The following is a 12,827-nucleotide window of genomic DNA, read 5'->3' as shown; positions in this document are numbered from 1 at the left end:
CTGCCCCAGCCTCCCGAGTAACTGGGACTACAGGCACCCGCCACCATGCCTGGCTATTTTTTTGTATTTTTAGTAGAGACGGGGTTTCACCGTGTTAACCAGGATGATCTCGATCTCCTGACCTCGTGATCCACCTGCCTCAGCCTTCCAAAGTGCTGGGATTACAGGCGTGAGCCACCGTGCCCGGCCTATGTGGTCTTCTAAGAATGCCATGCAAACAGATTTTAAGGCATCTAAGTATTATTTCCTTTTTTTTTTTTTTCTTCACTATGTTGCCCAGATGGCCTCTTGGGCTCAAGGGATCCTCCCTCCCACCTTAGCCTCCTGAGTAGCTTGGACTATAGGCATGGGCCACTGTGCTTTGTTCTCATTGTCTTTTTTTTTTTTTTTTTGAGCAAACACGATCATTGTTTAATGAAACGTTGGAAGGATGGTGAACTGGAACTCAAATACGTGGGTGATTCACCCATCTTGTGTCCCCTCCCCTGGAACTGGAGAATTAAATCAGGAAAAAAGATGTGGAAATCTTACAACAAAGAAACATTATGGATTCATTGTGTAGTCATCATTCAGTCCAAAGATAGAATTTGAGAGAATCTGAAAAATTGAGTCAAAATATAATCATAAATTTGGTAATTTTTAAAATTAAAGTGGCTTTGGGCAACCCATTTTCTGACTTTTTTTTTTTTTTTTTTTTTGAGCTAGGGTCCCACTCTGTTGCCCAGGGTAGAGTGCAGTGTGTAATCACAGCTCACCACAACCTCCATCTCCTGGGTTTCAGCAATTATTGTGCCTCAGCCTCCTGAGTAGCTGGGACTACAGACGCCTGCAACCATGCCTGGCTAATTTTTATATTTTTAGTAGAGATGGGGTTTCGCTACGTTGGCCGAGATGGTCTTGAACTCCTGGCCTCAAGTGATCTACCAGCCTCTGTCTCTCAGGGTGCTGGGATTTACAGGCATGAGCCCACTATACCTAGCCATTTTCAGACCTTTTTACAAGCATCTCTTTTTAAATAAGAATTGGCATGTTGATGTAGTCTTTGAAGTAGATACCCAAAATGGTTAATTTGTGGATAGGTAGCTGTTTTTCTACATAATTTCCACCTTTAACCTCTTCTACTTCACCAGTTCTACCTATCATTCTTTGGGTCTGGAAGGAATCTACGTATCTGTCAAAACGTAGATATCTTCAGGGTCTGTGAAAGTCTACATTTTGCAACTACAGTAATGGCTGTGGAATACATACTAATTCCATTTGGGAGAAAGTTGAGTGTGTGCAAGAGAAAAGATACTTGCTACAGAGAAGTGGCAGAGATTCTAAAATTTTGACTACTTGGAGAGTCAGCACTACCATTAAGGAACCTCTGTAATACTGTAGTACATAATCTTATATTTAGCTAGCGTACAGACTACTTAATAGTTCAGATTCTTTGGAATACAACTTTAGACATAAAAGAAAGCTGAAAATCTAAAACTGGGTAGGAAAGTAACTGTCACTGGTGTTCATCCATGTGCTTTACCTCTGACTAGACTATAAAAACTATTCTAGAGCCTATTGACCTAAGTCCTATATTAAAATTAAAACATTAGTGTTAAACTGTCCCAAGTTATTTTGGGATCCTCTTTGAACTTTTTGTTTGTTCATTTGTTTTTCAGACAGGGTCTTGCCCTGTTGCCCAGGCTGGAGTGCAGTGGTGGGATCTCAGGTCACTGTAATTTCCATTTCCTGGGCTCAGGCAATTCTCCCACCTCAGCCTCCAAAGTAGCTGGGACTACAGGCCCATTCCACTACACCTGGATAATTTTTGTATCTTTTGTGGAGATGGGGTATCGCCATGTCACTCAGGCTGGTCTCAAACTCCTGGGCTCAAGCAGTCTGCCAGCCGCAGCCTCCCAAAGTGCTGGGATTACAGGCATGAGCCACTATGCCCGGCCTGACCTTTTTTTTTTAGTCACAGGGATAGCTTATATCTATTTGTGCATACAGATATTGGAGTGACTGCCACAGTAGGGCTCTGATGGGGGATACAAAAATGAATACAAGTCTTTTTCTTTGTAGACACTCAAAGTTTGAAGGAGCTAATAAAGGTTTATGAATAACTGAAAGAGAATAAGTTGCTATAAAAAAGGCACAGTTAAGATGTTCTGGGGGCTGAAAGAGTTTGTGGCAGATTTGAAGCAACATGTGGTAGAAGGTACTTCTAAAGGTGGGTATACTGACAGCAGCAAAAGTGGGACCTAATAGCAAAGGAGAAGCTAGAATAAGCAGCAGTCAAAAAACTATACTGGCGGGTCGGTATAAAACTTGGTTGCATTAGAAGACATTGCAGAACTGGAAGTACACTAACATTTATTGAGCTTTTCCTGTATGCTAGGCAGTGGGCTAGATGCTTTCATTTCAGTCCTCGTAATAATGAGTGACCCAGAACTTTCAAATGTGATTTGCTCCACTTATCAGAAGTAAAGTTTATAAATTTTTAAAAATCTGTTTTTTTCTATTAAAGTAAAAGATTCATATATCAAAGAAAAATGCAAAAGATGAAAGCCTGGAGTTCGTTTTCCAAATACTCCACTGAGAGATAACCACTATCAGAAATTTAGTGCATATTTCTCGACCGTTTTTTCTGTACTATACTAACATAAAAAATTAGCAAACAGCTTTTTCACTTAGTAATGGTTTGGATGTCTTCTCGTATCAGAACACACAGATGTGTGCCTTTTTCTTTTCTTTTTCCCCTCTTTTGCAAGACAGTCTCACTCTGTCGCCTAGTCTGGAATGCAGCGATCATAGCTCGCTGCAGCTTTGAACTTCTAGGCTCAAGCAATCCTTCTGCTTCAGCCTCCCGAGTAGATGGGACTATAGGCATGTGCCACCACACCTGGCTAATTTTAAAAATTGTTTATAGATAGTCTCCCTATGTTTCTCAGGCTAGTCTTCAACCAGCCTTGTGCGATCTGCCTCAGCTTCCTGAAGTGCTAGGATTATAAGTGTGAGCCACCACACCTAGCCACGTGTGCTGTTTCTGATTGGTTTTACATGAACTGGTTAAACTTTTCCGAAAAAGCTTACTTGTAATATTGCCTTTTTCTGAGGACGGATAAAGTTTCTTTTGCTAGCCTGGTGTGAGTTCTCTCTCTGAAGATAATAAGCTGCCTTTTCTTTCAGCTTTGACTAACAGACCTTTTCCCTGATATAGGTTAAATCAGTAAAATGGCTGAATTGGATTTGCATCAGAGTTTCATTTATAGCTAGGTTTCCCCAAATATTATCCCCGTAGTATTTGGATTTAAAATGTATAAAATGTTATCAAGTCAAGAAACATAAGAGATTATTTTTCAATATATGTGCTGCCGAAGTGAGCATGAGACTATGGTTCAGTATTGTTTTTAGAACTGCCTTGTAAAATGAAAATTATATAATTATTTTTTGAGACAGAGTCCCGCTCTGTCGCCCAGGCTGGAGTGGCACGATTTTGGCTCACTGCAACTCCGCCTCCTGGGTTCAAGTGATTCTCCTGCCTCAGCCTCCTGAGTAGCTGGGATTATAGGCGCCTGCCACCATGCCCGGCTAATTTTTGTATTAGTAGAGACGAGGTTTCACCATGTTGGTCAGGCTGGTCTCGAACTCCTGACCTCAGGTGGTCCTCCTGCCTTGGCCTCCCAAAGTGCTGGGATTACGGGCATGAGCCACCACACCTGGCCTTAGTTATTTTTAATATTATAAGCTGATATCAATTTAGGCATCAAGTGGTAATAAACCAATTAGAGCTGTTAACTATTCAGCCATTAAAGTATATTCCCTGTGGACTTTCTATGTTGCATTGGTAGAATGCTCTAAGCAATTTAGATGAAGTAAAAGAAAATAAGCTGGGTGCAGTGGCTCATGCCTGTAATCCTAGCACTTTGGGAGGTCAAGGTGGGTGGATATCTTGAGCTCAGGAGTTCAAGACCAGACTGAGCAACATGACAAAACCCCGCCTCTATAAAAACAATACAAAAATTACCTGGGCTTGGTAGTGCGTGCCTGTAGTGCCAGGTACTTGGGAGACTGAGGTGGGAAGATTGCTAGAGCCCAGGAAGCAGAGGTTGCAGTGAGCCAAGATTGTGCCACTCACTCCAGCCTGGGTGACAGAGCCAGACGCTATCTCAAAAAAGAGAGAGAAAATTTGCACAAAAACCTATGATACAGAGTGTTAAGTACTCAGGGTATATTAGAATTAAAAATGACTTTTTATCTTTGGGTTCTTTTATATTGCTAGCCTAAATGCTGTTAATGAATCATAAAATGCATTAATGTTCAGGACAAAAGAGAGCTGCTAAATATATTGATGCGGTAAGATGAACATAAAAGATTCAAGTGAGAAACAAATACAGTTATTTTGACTTAAATATGCGTGCTTGGATGCCAGTGATTGGGTACATGTGGGATTAATCAAGTAGAAGTTTTTGAGAAAGGGTTGAGTAGAAATATGAAGAAAAAAATATAGATTAGCAGAAAGGATTACAGGAGGGGGACTTCTTATTTCGGCTCAAAGATAGTATAGATTTTTTAGCAACACATTAAATTTATTGTAGTTCTTTTTCAGAAAGAAAGCTTTCATTTGGTCAGCTTACACTACCTTTTTTTTTTTCCCCTCAATCCTGCTCCTTCTGTATATACTACTGAATTCGTAAGATCAGAATTGCCAGTTCCAGGACAAAAAAGTCCTAAGCAACATCTCAGCATTGTTTTCAGTAAACCCTGATGACCCTAATATGTTGATACAATTTTTTTTTTTTTTTTTTTAAGACTAGTCTCGCTCTGTCACCCAGTCTGGATCTCGGCTCACTGCAAACCTCTGCTTCCTGGGTTCAAGCCATTCTCATGCCTCAGCCTCCCGAATAGCTGGGATTACAGGCATGCGCCACCGCGTCCAGCCAATTTTTGTATTTTTAGTAGAGATGGGGTTTCACCATGTTGGCCAGGCTGGTCTTGAACTCCTGACCTCAGGTGATACACCCACCTCAGCCTCCCAAAGTGCTGGGATTACAGGTGTGAGCCACCATGCCTGGCTGATGATACAATTTTTAATTTCTTAAAAAAGGGTTATTTGGGATAACTGTTCTTTTTTAAAAATTATTTTATTTTTAAATTTTTTAAGTTCCGAGGTACATGTGCAGGATGCGCAGGTTTGTTACACAGGTAGGGATAACTGTTCTTTCTCTGGAATCTAAGTTAGAGTAGAACTATCTTTTTTAGGTATATATCATTGGGTTTGCTGTATGTACCAGAGACCATCCAACCTAATTGGCTCCTGGATTGTCATTGCAAGTTGGGCAGTTAACATTTCGAACCCTTATGCGTAATAGTATAAATTGGGAAGTCATTTCTGGGAAACCCTTTTTTTATACGCTAAAAATTCATGCATAGTCACAAAAACAAATGAAAATGGAAAATGAATCTGTTTCTAAACATTTAATTCAAATAGCATATAAAGCTATGCTATAAATGTTTCTGCATGGACTCAACTGCTTTATGCTTCACGAAATAGTTCAATGAAGTTTAGACTTACCATACAAATTTCTTCAGTGTTCTAAGGGCTTCCAAATTGTAGTGGCTATCAGGAGCATCTGTCTAATGCCTCATAAGAAAGTCTTTGGTAAATGCTGGGGGTGAGAGTGGTTAGTTTTTATGGCAGTTTCTTTATTCTTTACATTGATGCCACATGCAGTCAGCTGAGTCTCCACCAGGACTTACGGTCATTACTGTGGAGATCATATTTATGGTAAGAAAGATGATAAAAATGGGGAGTGGCAAGTAAATTGAGGTTCACCTCCTTTCTAATGTGAAAGGATATTCAGTGTTGGCTTTATTTTGTGTCTTTCTGAATTGATTAGCAGCAGGGTGGTGAAGTGTAATAGTAATGGTTCTGAAGTTCTTAGTTATCAGTGGCAGGCAAATATTATAATAGAGTCATCACACAAAAGAGGTGAGACTATATAGCTACTTCTGACCTTAAATCCCCATTGGGGATTTCATATCTACATGGTTATTACAGTTTCAGATCTGAGTAATTAGAGGCTCTTCTGGATAAAATAATCTCTCCTACATCTTTTTCTGCCTCCATCATAATCCATTCCTGTTGGGCCATATAAGATCACAGTTTTCTTTTCTTTTCTTTTTCTTTTTTTTTTTTTTTTTTTGAGACAGAGTCTTGCTCTGTCGCCAGGCTGGAGTGCAGCGGCACTATCTCGGCTCACTGCAACCCCCATCTCCTGGGTTCAAGTGATTCTCCTGCCTCAGCCTCCCAAGTAGCTGGGACTACAGGCACACGCCACCACGCCCAGCTAATTTTTGTATTTTTAGTAGAGACGGTGTTTCACCGTGTTAGCCAGGATGGTCTCGATCTGTTGACCTCGTGATCCGCCCACCTTGGCCTCCCAAAGTGTTGGGATTACAGGCGTGAGCCACTGCGCCCGGCCAAGATCACAGTTTTTAATGAAAAACTTTTCTCATAGATAAACTTGAAATAATTTTGAGGACAAGGTAAAACTGTCATTTGTTTTCCATGCTGCCTGGGAGGCTTGTAGTATTTATTGAATGCAAGTGGAATTCATTTGACGTATGCATCTGAATTAGTTTTAAAATTGGGGTTGTCTTTCTTAGACAAATTCAGAGGTCATCCAAAGATAAAGGAGAGAAGTGTTACAGCTCTTTTAGAATTGTCTAGCAGGCTTTCCAGTTTTTGCTGGAAAGCCCCTCTTCCCCTCCAAAAAAAAAAAAAAAAAAAAAAAGTTGAAGAATTAAGAGAAATAACATGTGTAAAATAATTTTAAATAAAATGAAAAGAGTAGTAAAAGTATGAAAAAATACAAAACTGCTCATCACTAAAGGCTGAGCAAAATCTTCTAAAATTAAAAACATGCTGTAAATAATTCTGAGCAGGAGTTGGCACATTTTAAAAACACTAAGGTTCAAATAGTAAATATCATAGGCTTTGTGGTCCATATGGTCTTTGTCACAACTGTCCAACTCTGCTGTTATAATGCAAAAGTAGTCATATATAATAGATACATGAATGAATATGGCTGTATTCCAAAAATATTAAGGAACACTAAAATTTGTTGCATATTATTTTACATATCACAAAATAGTCTTCTGATTTTTATTTTGAACCATTTAAAATGTTTTAACCATATGAATTTTAGGATTATTTTTCTATTTTTATGAAAAATAATGTTGGATTTTGTGTGTGTGTGTGTGGAGACAGGGTCACACTCTTGCCCAGGCTAGAATGTAGTAGCTCTCTGTAACCTCGAATTTCTGGGCTCAGGTTGTCCTCCCGAGTGGCTGGGACTGTGGGCTTATGCCACCACACCTGGCTAATTTTTAATTTTTTTTTTTTGTAGAAACAGGGTCTCCCTATGTTGCCCAGGCTGGTCTCAAACTCCTGGGCTTACGTGATCCTCCTGTCTCAGCCTCCCAAAGTGCTGGGATTACAGGCTTGAGCCACTGCATCCAGCCAATGTTGGAATTTTGACAGGGATTGCATTGAGTCTGTAAGTTGTTTTGGGTAGGATTTACATTTTAACAATATTAAGTCTTCGAATTTATGAACACAGAATATGTTTCCATTTGTGTCTTCAATTTCTTTCATCAATGTTTTAATAGTTTTCAGTGTACAAGTCTTTCACCTCTTTGGTTAAATTTATTCCTAAGTATTTTATATTTTTATAGCTATTGTTCTCTTGGTTTCTTTTTCAGGTAATAAGTGTTTAAACCATTCTTAGCTTGCAAAGGTGATGAGTTGGATTTGGCCATGGACCATAGTATACTGTCTCCTGGTACAAAGGAAAGGGTTAAATAAGGGTTGTAGGATAAAACCACCAGAGCCTAAAACCTCTGTGTGGCATGCAAAGATGGCTTGATATAGTAGAAAGAGTCTTTGGGGCCAAACTGACTTGCTAGTTTTGGAATCTTCTTTCCTAATCCGTAAAACTGGGAAAAAAAAGCTAAATTTATATGGTGGTTGTAGTAGTTACCTTTGCTGTATAACAAACCACCCCTAAAAGTTAGTGGCCTAAATCAGTAAACATTACTCTTACAATTCTGTGGTTGGCTGGAATGTTCTTAGAGTCTGGGCTGACCTGGCTAGGACTAGATTGTCTAGGTCCTAGAATCTAGGATAGCCTTACATGTCTGGGGCCTCAGACTGAGGTAGCTAAAGTCCACTTCCATGTGACCTGTTATTCTACAGGAGACTAGACCTAACTTGTTAACAAGATGGTAGAAAGATCCCAGCAGCAAGAGAGAGCAAGCCCCAAAGTGCAAGAAAGTACAAGCCTCAGAGTGCTGTATGTTTGTTAGTGTTACATTGGCCAAAGGAAGTCACATGAGTAAATCCAGAGTTAATGTGGGAAGGGATCAGAAAGGTGTGATTCAGTTCAGTAACTGCAACAGTCTGCCACAGTGCCTAGCACCTAAAGAACTCAGTAAATTTTAGATCCTCCTTATATTTGTCAGACAAGTGAAGAATCTGCCAGCTGTGATGACTCATCTTTTTTTTTTAGCCAGTCCCTAATTTTCTTACATTATAGTCACTGTTCTTGAAACTTGCTGTATGTCTTTTTAGGGAGATGAAGACAATACTAGTAAACTTTTGAGAGCTGACCATGTGCAGGAACTATTCTAGGTTTTTAACATAAACCTTTTTTTTTCCCCCGTAAATTCAATGAGTAGGCACCCCTCAAATGTGAATGGGCCCTAGTGCCTTGGGAGAGCATGCATGTACCATTATTTAATTCCCAGGATAGTCATGTGATAGTTGCTTATTTGGTCATTTTACAGTTTGAAGAGCCCATACACAGAGGTTAATTAATTAAAATTTGCCCAAGGTCATGAGTGATGATGTTTTCAAGCACAGGCAGTATCAGAACCAGAACCCTGTTCTGTGCTTCTGTTTGGGAGGAATAAGTGTGTATGACAACATACTATAGGATAGCAGTTAAGCAGGATTGAAAGATACTATAGTTAAATGCATTTATTGAACACCTACGATTTACTTTTCACTTGACTTTTATAATTTTTGTCAAAATGTGGTCAGATTAAGCTTTTGATCATTCGCTCTTAATGATTCAGGTTACATTGTTGAGGGTTTGAAAGTCAGCATCTTAATCTGATCATTGAAGCAAAGAGAAAAATGCTTCAATAAATGGGTTGCCGTGCTGCTTAAATTCTTAACCATTGTACTAATCAAAGGGTATCTTCATTATTTACTTGCGTACTCTGCAATTTTAAGCTTTTTTCTTTTCCAGTATTTTGCTAGCAGATGAAAGAATGCTATCTAGTGGCAACAAAAGGTGACAGCAAGCATGGGGGAAACAAATATTTCATTTATTTGTTGTCCTTCTGTCTTTTGAATTTCCAGGGATGAAAAATGCAATTGTTTGTGCCTTTTTTTTTCTTTGAAGGTAGTAGGCAGTATTCTGGGTTAGTACTTTAAAGTACACACAGGCAAATTTTATATAATCCATACAGTAAGTATTGTGTGCTGGCTGCTGTTGTAGGCATTGGGAAAAGGGTTATGAATAAGACAAGGACTTGTGACTTAGAGTCTAGTGCAAGGGAGATAAACACAGAAGGATAATTTTAGATATTTATTGGTGCTATAAACAAAACTTTGCATGCCAAATAATTAAAAAGTTAAAAAATATTTAAAAATTTTTAAAATAAAACTTGATAGGATGGAGTCTTGAATCATATATTTTTTATTTCAGCCTCTTAAGTATCTTCTCTGAAAACCATGGTGCTAGATGCAACAGGATAATTAAATATGAGTAAATGATTAGTACTTAATTGTTCTCAGACATTATATTGGTGTTTATATTTGTAGTAGGGATAGAGTTTGCAAGGCAAGGATAAGTGAAATACATATGAATAACTGATATAGGACTGAATAAGGTAAATGCATTAAGGAAATATAAATAAGGCTGGGCACGGTGGCTCACCACCTGTAATCCCAGCACTTTGCAAGGCCGAGGCAGGTGTGTTGAGGTTAGGAGTTTGAGACCAGCCTGGCCAACGTGGTGAAACCCTGTCTCTACTAAAAATACAAAAATTAGCTGGGCATGTTGGCACATGCCTGTAATCCCAGCTACTTGAGAGGCTGAGGTGGGAATCGCTTGAACCCAGGAGGCGGAGGTTGCAAGTGAGCCAAGATTGTGCCATTGCACTCCAGCCTGGGTGACAAAGCGAGATTCTTTCTCCAAAAAAAAGAAAACATAGGTAAGTCTTATTTGGCTAGTGATTATGTTACTAATATTCAAATAGAATGAATAAAGGGCATTGTAGTACCAAATAATTTAGCCCTGCATTAATAATTTGCTATGATTGGCAATCAGAATGGGCTGATATTTACATTTTAGTTTTCTCTCCAAAGATATGCTTGCGATTTCCTTCATCTCCTTCCAGTTAGTGAGTCAGTTAACAATACTGATTTTGAGGAGTTTGAGACCATTCTGACCATCATGGTGAAACCCCATCTCTACTAAAAACACAAAATTAGTAGGGCATGATGGTGGGTGCCTATAATCCCACCTACTTGGGAGGCTGAGGCAGAAGAATTGCTTGAACTCAGGAGGCGGAGGTTGCAGTGAGCCAAGATTGCGCCATTGCACTCTGTCCTGGGCAACAAGAGCGAAACTCCATCTCAAAAAAATATATATTGATTTTGTTGTTATAAATGTACCCTAAAGATGGTTAAACAAACAAACAAAAAAGGTTATGTTTGAGCTCCCCAAAAGGGGTCTACAAGTAGGTGGTATAGCTAGAAAATACCAGCTAGAAGAATTTGAGAAGGGAGTAATAAGTCTAAGTTGTGGTTTTTTTTTTTGGGAGGCAGAGTCTCACTCTGTTGCCCAGGCTGGAGTGCAGTGGTGCAATCTTGGCTCACCACAACCTCCGCCTCCTGGGTTCAAGCGATTCTCCACCTTAGTGTCCCGAGTAGCTGGGATTACAGGGGCCCACCACCATGCCAGGCTAATTTTTGTATTTTTAGTAGAAACGAGATTTCACCACGTTGGTCAGTCTAGTCTCGAATTTCTGACCTCAGGTGACCCACCCGCCTCGGCCTCCCAAAGTGCTGGGATAGCAGGTGTGAGCCACCTTGCCCAACCTAATTTTATCATCTTGGGTAGTTGTGCATATAATAATTTCATTGTAAATTCTTTCAGTTGTTTTTATGTACTTTATTTTGATGTACATAAATCACCTGACTTTGATTTGACTGACTCAGGTTATAAGAGAGAAAACACCAGTGTAATGCTTCTTTCTGAAAAAACAGGGATTTTTAAGATTGATTTTTATATGCTTATGGTTGAGATGGAGACAAATTTTAGGACTCCCTTTACATATTTTTTGCATTACACAAAACTCTGTGGCTTTTCTTCTAATAAGTATAGGCAGGACCAATCTATACTTCAATGAGGTCTAACAAGTAGACCTACCTCAGTTAGCCAGGTTTTTAGAAAAGCAGTAATTATTTTTCTTTTAAGTTAAAGAATAATTTAAATCAAATAAAAACTTGTATTCAGATAAGCTTTTATTCTAAGTAGTTTAAACTAATAAAACTTTGCTAAATGTGTTACTTTCACTCTTATTTTAAAAATCAGTTTTATAGAATTTGCCTAAGCTAAAATTCACCCTTTTTGGTAGAGTTCTAACTTAAAAAAATTTTTTTTAATTGTTCTTTTCTTTTTTAAAAAATTAATTTTAAAACTAGCAAATGCTCATTTTTCATTTTTTTTTTTTTTTTTGAAACAGAGGCTCGCTTTGTTGCCCAGGCTGGAGTGCAGTGGCGTGATCTGGGCTCACTGCAAGCTCCGCTTCCCAGGTTCATGCCATTCTGCCTCAGCCTCCCAAGTAGCTGGGACTACAGGCACCCGCCACCACGCCCAGCTAATTTTTTGTATTTTTAGTAGAGACGGGGTTTCACTGTGTTAGCCAGGATGGTCTAGTTCTCCTGACCTCATAATCCGCCCACCTCGGCCTCCCAAAGTGCTGGGCTTTCAGGTGTGAGCCACCACACCTGACCTACATTTTTTTTTTTTTTTTTTTTGAAAGATAGGTTCTGGCTTAGTCGCCCAGGCTGGAGTTTAGTGATGTGATCTCAGCTCACTTCAACCTCTGCCTTCTGGGCTAAAGCCATCCTCTCGCCTCAGCCTCCTAAGTAACTGGGACTACAGGTGCACACTACCACACCTGCTAAATTCTGTATTTTTTGTAGACATAGAGTTTCACCATGTTGCTGGTCTTGAACTCCTGAGCTCAAGCAATCCACCTGCCTCAGCCTCCCAAAGTGCTGGGATTACAGGCGTGCACCACTGCGCCCGGCCAAGTTCTGAAATTTGACATGGTCATGTAACTCACCACAATCAGGACATACAGCATTTCTATGAACCTCCACAAAATTTATTTCTGCCCCTTTGTAGTTAACCCTTGCTTCACCTTCTAGCCTTTGACAAACCACTGATCTGTTTTCTGTCCTCAAAAGTTTGCCTTTTCCAGAATAAAATATAAATTGAATTATAGCCTATTTCTGGACTTTATTCTCTTCCATTGATCTGTTTGGCAATCCTTTCACCAGCACTACAGTGTCATCATTACTGTAGCTTTTTGTAGTATTTATTACTTTCATTGTGTATTTATTTATTTCTCTCATGGAATGAATACTTCTAATTGGAGTTAATATTTTGTTAATGTTTATCATTAGTATTTTAAAATTAAACCTTTTTTGCGACTACTGTAGGTTCACGTGTAGTTGTAAAATAATTGTTTCCTGGCCAGAA

The 12,827-nt window shown here is 39.2% G+C and overlaps 1 protein-coding gene and 1 non-coding gene across 5 annotated transcripts in view; both read left to right on the top strand.

The window, feature by feature from the left end:
* The window catches only part of BAZ1A (bromodomain adjacent to zinc finger domain 1A), a 119,774-nt gene that overhangs the window by 21,760 nt on the left and 85,187 nt on the right, over positions 1-12,827 (top strand). The window lies entirely within an intron of this gene.
* Positions 6,683-6,743, top strand: LOC112128865 (U7 small nuclear RNA). Its single transcript, XR_002911316.1, has one exon. It is a non-coding gene; the product is annotated as a U7 small nuclear RNA (small nuclear RNA).

The sequence above is a fragment of the Pongo abelii genome, chromosome 15 (assembly GCF_028885655.2).
Source record: "Pongo abelii isolate AG06213 chromosome 15, NHGRI_mPonAbe1-v2.0_pri, whole genome shotgun sequence".
In the NCBI taxonomy this organism is placed as follows: Eukaryota; Metazoa; Chordata; class Mammalia; order Primates; family Hominidae; genus Pongo; species Pongo abelii.
This window is presented reverse-complemented; position numbering and strand designations above follow the sequence as displayed.